At 51.4% G+C, this 8802-nt stretch overlaps 1 long non-coding RNA gene across 1 annotated transcript; it reads right to left on the minus strand.

Moving 5' to 3' along the window:
- Positions 1 to 308: 308 nt before the first annotated feature.
- LOC117285008 lies at positions 309 to 7477 on the minus strand. The gene is made up of 4 exons (XR_004516010.1): positions 7295 to 7477; positions 5932 to 6103; positions 4453 to 4592; positions 309 to 463 (listed from the first exon to the last, which is right to left on the minus strand). It is a non-coding gene; the product is annotated as an uncharacterized LOC117285008 (long non-coding RNA).
- Positions 7478 to 8802: the final 1325 nt, after the last annotated feature.

Below are 8802 nucleotides of genomic sequence, written 5' to 3' on the forward strand. Positions count from 1 at the left end.
GCACTGAGCCAGAATTCGCCAGAACCATGGGCCAGGGCCAGGAAGATAATTGGAGAGCCTTGCATTGAACCTCCCCTCCTCCCTGAATCAAAGATTTGAAGCATTATATTCTACCTGGAATGGCTGACATTTCCCACTCCAAAGACACTGCAGGCCTAAGCAACTTGAGGAGCTCCTCATCACAGTGTGAAACTGCCAGGCCCCTGGATTTCGAGCACAGAACATTTGACGTACATTTTGCCACTACGAAACCTGCACTCACACGGCTGGCATCCAGTGTAACATTCTGTTCCTCTTGGATGCGTTGTGCGAACAACCTGGCGTCATTCTCCTTGCAGAACAACGTTGAGCTGCTGGCTACCGTGATGTGAGGTCACTGTCAGGCTAGGCTCCATCAGGGAATATCTGTTTGAACTATGGTCAGGCCAGGCACTCCTGCTCTCCACAGTCTGCATACAGCCCTCTGAAAAGGAATAGTTATAGAATGAGAGATAATCCATCGCTCGGGACAGAACCTGGTGGAAAAGTGAGCAGGGCATTGCCATTCATTGAGACCCCCAGGGACTCAGTAGGCAAAATGCCCCCAGGTGACACATGGTTTCTCATATCTCAGTCTTCCTTCACCCTCCCCGCCTCCATCAAAATCACTAGCATGGTTCAGGAGTTCCTGGAGCCCTCGCTCATACCATTATGCGTGAAGCACTACAGTCTCTAGCCATCCAGCCAGGAGATGAGCCACAGCACATCCATGGTTGCCTCCTGCCGACCTTTTTCATTTTCCTGATGGTGCCATGGGCTCAAACGAACTCCAGCTTGAAGCAAACCACCTCAAATGGAATGGTTCATGAGTTCATCAGCCTGCCGTCCCTTCAGATTACAACTGGGGGGGGAAATGAGCAGGGCCTAGCCATGCAGTTCATCCACCTTGCCACAGTTAGCAAATAGCACACCAAGATCTAGGAGAGAGTCTTGCAGTAAGCCTGATTTGCCCCTCTTTTCAATCGAATAGAACACTGCGAACCTGTGAAGAGCACTGGGAACCCTCACTCCTACTGTGCGGCATTCGCCTGACCTTCAGTCCATCTTTAGGCCCAGGCTGAACCTGCCCTTCCTAGTTTCACGTATGTGGACTGCTCAGGGTGTGGTCAGCAATGCCGTCCAAATGTCCGCACTCTGCCAGCTATGCAGTAAGCAGTCTTCTGAGGACTTGTAGGCCAAGTGTGCTCTTGCCCTGGTCCTAGGCGCCACCTTGTGGATGTTTTAAGGATCATTGGCGTGGAAAAACGCTGGCTTCAAGGACAAGACACACAGAGGTCTGTCGAGTAGTGGTCAGCACGTAGCAAGTCTATACCCTCCATGCAGTTGCTGCTCATGGCTGCCATGAGGACCACTGCGATACACAGTGAACGCAACCTGGTCCCTACCTGGCCCTGGTGAACACAGGGCCAGGGCCTCGGAAGTAAATGAGAAGGCCCTTGGCCAAGACATCAAATAGTAGAAGGTTTGCATGGCCAATCAAGATGCAGTGAGCCTGCATTCCATCTTAGCTGCCTTGCACAGAATGACTAGAACTCCTTAACAGCTTCGAGAGTCGTGACTGATACCTTTCTGCATGTCATAAACTTTGGGCACTACTTAGCTGGCCAGTGAGACAGCCCTCATGGCTGTCAGCTCCGTGGATATGGTGAGGGTCTATTGCCTACAGCAGGGAGACTGTCCTCAAGCCAGAGGAAAAGCATCCTGATTAAGAAATTCAGTCAGACACAGCCCAAGTTCACACAGGTGTGACTTTCATACATAAAACTTTCAGACTGTTTCTGCATTCAGGGCACACCCACTCCCAGAAACAATACTGCAGAGGTCTGGAGAGTCATGGAATAATACGCACTGAGCAGGAACTGGCCACAGCCATGAGCCAGGGCCACGAAGGTAATTTGAGAGCCTTGCATTGAACCTCCCCTCCTCCCGAATGAAAGATTTGAAGCATTGGATTCTACCTAGAATGGCCGAAATGTCCCACTCCTAAGGAACTGCAGGCCTGAGCAACTTGAGGAGCTCCTCGTCACAGTGTGAGACTGCCAGGCCCCTGGATTTCGAGCACAGGACTGTTGAGATACATTTTGCCACTACGAAACCTGCACTCACACTGCTGGCATCCAGGGTAACATTCAGTTCCTCTTGGATGCATTGTGAGAACCACCTGGCTTCATTCTCCTTGCAGAGCCAAGTTGAGCTGCCGGCTAGCATGATGTGAGGTCACTGTCGGCCTAGGCTCCATCAGGCAGAATCTGTATGAACTATGGTCAAGCCGGGCACTCCTGCTCTCCACTGCCTGCATACAACCCTCTGAAAAGGAATGGTTATAGAATCACAGAGAAACCATCACTCGGGACAGAACCTGGTGGAAAAGTGAGCAGGGCATTGCCATTCATTGAGACCTGCAGAGACTCAGTAGGCAAAAAGCCCCAGGTGACACATGGGTTTCTGATGTCTCAGTCTTCCTTCACCCTCCCTGCCTCACTCAAAAGCCCTAACATGGTTGAGGAGTTCATAGAGCCCTCACTGATACCATTGAACGTGAAGCACTACAGTCTCTAGCCAGCCAGCAGAGAAATGAGCCACAGGACATCCATGGTTGCCTCCTGATGACCTTTTTGTTTTCACTGATGCTACCATGGGCTCAAACGAACTCCACCTTGACGCCAACCAATTGAAATTGAATGGTTCATGACTTCGTTAGCCTGCCATCCCTTCAAATTACAACTGCTGGGGACATGAGCGGGGCTTAGCCATGCAGTCCACCCACCTTGCCACAGATAGCAAATAGCACACCAAGATCCAGTAGAGAGTCTTGCAGTTTGCCTGAATTCCTCCTCTTTTGACTCGCATATAACACTGAGAACCTGTGAAGAGCACTGTGAGCTCTCACTCCTACTGTGCAGCATTCGCCTGACCTTCAGTCCATCTTTAGGCCCAGGCTGAACCTGCCCTGCCTAGTTTCACGTAAGTGGACTGCTCAAGGTGTGGCCAGCAATGCCGTGCAAATGTCCTCACTCTGGCAGCTATGCAGTAAGCAGTCTTCTGAGGACTTGTAGGCCAAGTGTGCTCTTGCCCTGGTCCTAGGCGCCACCTTGTGGATGGTTTAAGGATCATTGGTGTGGAAAAATGCTGGACTCAAGGACAAGTCACACAGAGGTCCGTCAAGTAGTGGTCAGCAAGCAGCAATTCTATAACCTCCATGCAGCTGCTGCTCACGGCTACCATGAGGACCACTGGGATGCCCAGTCAATGCACCCTGGTCCCTACCTCGCCCTGGTGAACATAGCGCCTGGGCCTAGGAAGTAAATAAGAAGGCCCTTGGCCTAGACATCAAATGGTAGAAGGTTGGAGTGGCTGAGCAAGCCGCAGTGAGCCTCCATTCCATTGCAGCTGCCTCACACAAATGATTAGAACCCCTTAACAGCTGCGAGAGTCGTGACTCATACCTTTCTGCATGTCATAAACTTTGGGCAATACTTAGCTGGCCAGTGAGACAGCCCTCACGAGTGTCTGCTCCGTGGATATGGTGGGGGTCTATTGCCCACAGCAGGGAGACTGTCCCCAAGGCAGAGGAAAAGCATCCTGCTTGAGAAGGCCAGTCAGACACAGCCCAAGTTCACACAGGTGTGACTTTCATACCTAAAACTTTCAGACTGGTTCTGCATTCATGGCACACCCACTCCCAGAAACAGCACTGCAGTGGTCTGGAGAGCCATGGAATAATACGAAGTGAGCCGGAACTGGCCACAGCCATGAGCCAGGGCCACGAAGTTAACTGGAGAGCCTTGCATTGAACCTCCCCTCCTCCCCGAATCAAAGATTTGAAGCATTGGGTTCTACCTAAAATGGCCGACATGTCCCACTCCTAAGGAACTGCAGGCCTGAGCAACCTGAGGAGCTCCTCGTCACAGTGTGAAAGTGCCAGCCCCATGGATTTAGAGCACAGGACAGTTGAGGTACATTTTGCCACTACGAAACCTGCACTAACACGGCTGGCATCCAGTGTAACATTCAGTTCCTCTTGGACGCATTGTGGAAACCACCTGGCGTCGTTATCCTTGCAGAGTCAAGTTGAGCTGCTGGCTAGCATGATGTGAGGTCACTGTCAGGCTAGGCTCCATCAGGGAGAATCTGTATGAACAATGGGCAGGCCGGGCACTCCTGCTCTCCACAGCCAGCATACAGCTCTCATAAAAGGAATGGTTATAGAATCAGACAGAAAACATTGCTCCGGACAGAACCCGCATGAAAAGTGAGCAGGCCATTGCAATTCATTGAGACCCCAAGGGATTCAGTAGGCAAAAGGCCACCAGGTGACCCAAGGGTTTCTGATATCTCAGTCTTCCTTCACCCTACCTGCCTCCCTCAAAAGCCCTAGCATGGCTCAGGAGCTCAAGGAGCTCTCGCTCATACCATTGTACATGAAGCACTCCAGTGTCTGGCCAACCAGCCAAGAGATGAGCCTCAGGATATCCATCGTTGCCTCCTGCCGACCTTTTTGGTTTCACTGATGCTGCCATGCCTCAAACGAACTCCAGCTTGAGGCCAATCACCTGAAATGGAATGGTTCATGAGTTCATCAGCCTGCCATCCCTTCAGATTATAACTGGTGGGGAAATGAGCAGGGCCTAGCCATGCAGTCCACACACCTTGCCACAGATAGGAAATAGCACACCAAGATCCAGGAGAGAGTGTTGCAGTGAGCCTAATTCCCCCTCTTTTGACTCGCATAGAACACTGAGAACCTGTGAAGAGCACTGTGAGCCCTCACTCCTACTGTGTGGCATTAGCCTGATCTTCAATCCATCTTTAGGTCCAGGCTGAACCGGCCGTGCCTATTTTCACGTAAGTGGACTGCTCCAGGTGTGATTGGCAATGCCGTCCAAATGTCCTCACTCTGCCAGCTATGCAGTAAGCAGTCTTCTGAGGACTTGTAGGCCAAGTGTGCTCTTGCCCTGGTCGAAGGCGCCACCTTGTGGATGTTTTAAGGATCGTTGGCATGGAAAAATGCTGGCCAGAAGGACATGTCACACAGAGATCTGTGGAGTAGCGGTCAGCACGCAGCAAGTCTATACCCTCCATGCAGCTGCTGCTCATGGCTACCATGAGGACCACTGGGATACACAATCAACGCACCCTGGTCCCTACCTGGCCCTGGTGAACACAGGGCCAAAGCCTCGGAAGTAAATAAGAAGGCCCTTGGCCTAGACATCAAATGGTAGAATGTTGGAGTGGCCAATCAAGCTGCAGTGAGCATGCATTCCATCTTAGCTGCCTCGCACAGAATGACTAGTACCCCTTCACAGCTGGGAGAGCCAGCACTCATACCTTTCTGCATGTCCCAAGCTTTGGGGACTATTCAGCTGCACAGGGAGCCAGCTCTCACTTGTTGTCTCCTCCAGGGATGTGCTTATGGAATATTTTGCCATGCAGTGCAACTGTCCTCAAGCCGGCAGGAAAGCAACAGGTTTGAGAAGACTAGTCAGACACACCACTAGTTCAGGCAGACCTGACTTTCATACCCTGGAACATTTCCGGCAGCTTAGGCAGTCAGAGAACACGCACGCCAACAAACAGTCATGCAGAAGTCTGGAGAGTCATGGTACAACATGCAGTGATCCTGAAGCTGCCCACAGCCATGAGCCAAGGCCAAGATGTGAATGGCTATGACATGGATTGACGTGCCCACCTCCCACAACCAAATAGGTGAAGCCTTGGCTTCGACCTAGCATTGCAGACCCTTTAGAGTCGTAATGCATGGAATGTGGGAGCACGTTGAGGAGCTCCTAGACACAGTGTGATCCGTCCATGCCCCTGGGCTTCAGGTGAGGTACTGTTTGCTCCTAAGAGACATGCACTCATAGGGCTGGTATACAGTGAAGACTTTCCTACCTGGTCGATGCATGGTGACAATCCCTTCTCATCATCCACCTTGCAGTGCAACTTGGAACTGCAGACTAGCATGAAATGTGTTTATTCTCATTCCAGAGACCGTGCAGGAGACTGTTCAGGAACAGTTGCTCATGCAGTGTGCTCCTGCTCTCCACAGTATGCAGACAGCCACCTGAAAATGAAGGGTTATGGAATCATTGAGAAAATCTCCCTTGGGAGAAAACCCTGCAGAAAAATGAGCAGGGCTTAGCTATGCATTGATACCAACTGTGATGTAGCATGCTCAAGGCTCCCAGTGGAACAATGGATGGCTAAGCTCTCAGCCTGTATTCCCACTAGCTGCTTCCCTCAAAGGCCTAGCATGGATTGGCCGCCCAAGAGGCTCTCACTTCTATCATTTTGTATGAAACACAACTGGCTCTGTCTAGACAGCTGAATGATGAACAGCACATCATCCAGGCTAGCCAGCAGCAGTCCAATTAGGTTACCTGGGCCCTCAGTGTGCTCACACTAACACCAGCCTGATGAAAACCATCTGACAAGGAATGCTTCATGAGTCCGTCAGCCTGCCGTCACTTCAGCCTGCAACCTGTGGAGAATGGAGCAGTCCCTAGCCATGCAGTCAGCCCGACTTACCAAAGATAGCAGATAGTACAACCAAATACAGTGGAGAGCCATGCAGTGAGCCTGCATTGCCACCATTTTGACTCTGCCAGACCACTGAGGCCCTTTCAATAGCCCACAGAGAGCCCTCACTCCTACTGTGTCGCATTCGCCTGATATTCAGCGCATCTTTGTGCCTATGCTGAAACTGCCCTGCCTAGCTTGATGCCAGCAGACTCCTTATGGACTGCTTAGCAATGCAGTCCACATGTCCTCCCACTGCCAGCTATGCAGCAGTCTTCTCAGGACCGGCCAGCCCACAGTGCTCTGGCCCTGGTCCTGTGAGCCACCTGGTGGACACTTTAAGGAATGTCAGGCATGGAAACATGCTGGCATCATGGTACAGTAAGTCATACAGGGGTCTGGCGATTAGCGGTAATACCACAGCTAGTCTTCCCTTGGTGTAGGCAGGGCTCTGATGAGTACCATTTGGCCACATGGTGAACACACTCTTTTCCCTTCCTGCCCCTCCTGAACAAAGCCACAGGGACTAGGACCTGAATAAGAAGGCCCTTCCCCTAGACATCCAAATTCAGAAGGTTCTAGCAGCCAATCAAGAAGCAGTGAGCCTGCTTTCAAATATCATTGCCTTCCACCGAATGACTAGGACTGCTTCAAAGCTTGGAGAGCCATCACTCATACCCTTCTGCATGTCCCAAACATTGGGGACTACTCAGCTGCACAGGGAGCCAGCCCTCACCTGCTGTCTCCTCCAGGGATATGCTGATGGAATATTTTGCAATGCAGTGATACAGTCCTCAAGCCGGCAGGAAAGCAGCATGCTTGAGAAGGCCAGTCAGACACACCACAAACTCACACAGACCTGCTTTTCATACAGTGGAACATTTCAGACAGGTTAGATATTTATGGAATATGCACATCAACAAACGATCGTACAGACATCTGGAGAGTTATTGTACAACACGCAGTGAGCCTGAAGCTACCCGTGATGAGGCAGGGCCATGCCGTCAATCCATAAGCCATGCATTGAGCCTGTCCTCCTCCTGGAATCAAACAGGTGAAGCCTTGGGTTCTACCTAGCATTGTAGACACCTTAGAGCGGTAATGCATTGAAAGCAGGAGAACCTTGAGGAGCTCCTAGACACAGTGTGCACCAGCCAGGCCCCGGGACTTCATTCAAGCTCGCCACAGGTGAGGTACTGTTTGCAAGTAAGAGAACTGCATTCATATCGTGATCGTGCAGTGTTAACTTTCCCACCTGTTCGATGCATGGTGAGAACCCCTTGGCTTTCTACTCCTTGCCATGCAACATGGAGGTGCAAACTGGCACGAAGTGAGTTCACTCTCTTCCCAGGCTCCATCCAGGAGACTCTTCAGGATCTGTTACTCCTGCAGAGCGCTCCTGCTATCCACAGCATGCATACAGCGACCTGAAAAGGAAGGGTTATGGAATGAGTGAGCAAACCACGCATGGGAGAAATTTCCATTAAAAAAGAACAGGGCATGGCCATGCACTGACACCACCAGCAACACAGCATGCTCAAGGCCCCCAATGGCACAATGGATGGCCAAGTACTCAGCCTGCATTCCCACGAGCTGCCTCCCTCAAAGGCCTACCATGGAATTTCCGCCCAGATGGCCCTCACACCTATCATTGTGTATGAAGCACATCTGGCACCATCCAACCAGCCAAATGATGAGCACAAGATCATCCAGGCCTGCCTCCAGCAGGCCCTTTAGGTTCCCTGGAGGCCGCAGTGTCCTCACACTAACCCCAGCCTGATGCCAACCATCTGACAAGGAATGCTTCATGAGTCAGTCAGCCTGCCGGCACTTCAGCCTGCAACCTGTGGAGAAAAGAATGCGGCCTAGCCATGCAGTCAGCCTGACCTGCCAAAGATATCACATAGCACACCCCAATACAGTGGACAGCCATACATTGAGCCTGCATTCCCACTGTTTTGACTCAGACAGACCACTGAGGCCCTTTCAATAGACCACAGAGAGCCCTCACTCCTACTGTGCAGCATTCACCTGATGTTCAGCACATCTTTAGGCCCATGTGGTGTCTGTCCTGCCTAGCTTGACTCCAGCAGACTGCCTATGGACTGTTTAGCAATACAGTACACCTGTCCACACACTACCAGCTAAGCAGCAGTCCTCAGAGGGCTGGCCACACCAAAGTGAAATGGCCCTGTTCCTCGGCTCCACCTGGTGGACTCATTCAGGATAGGTAGTCACGGAAAT

Source organism: Fukomys damarensis, unplaced genomic scaffold, assembly GCF_012274545.1.
Source record: "Fukomys damarensis isolate Sample0158 unplaced genomic scaffold, DMR_v1.0_HiC HiC_scaffold_73882, whole genome shotgun sequence".
NCBI lineage: Eukaryota > Metazoa > Chordata > Mammalia > Rodentia > Bathyergidae > Fukomys > Fukomys damarensis.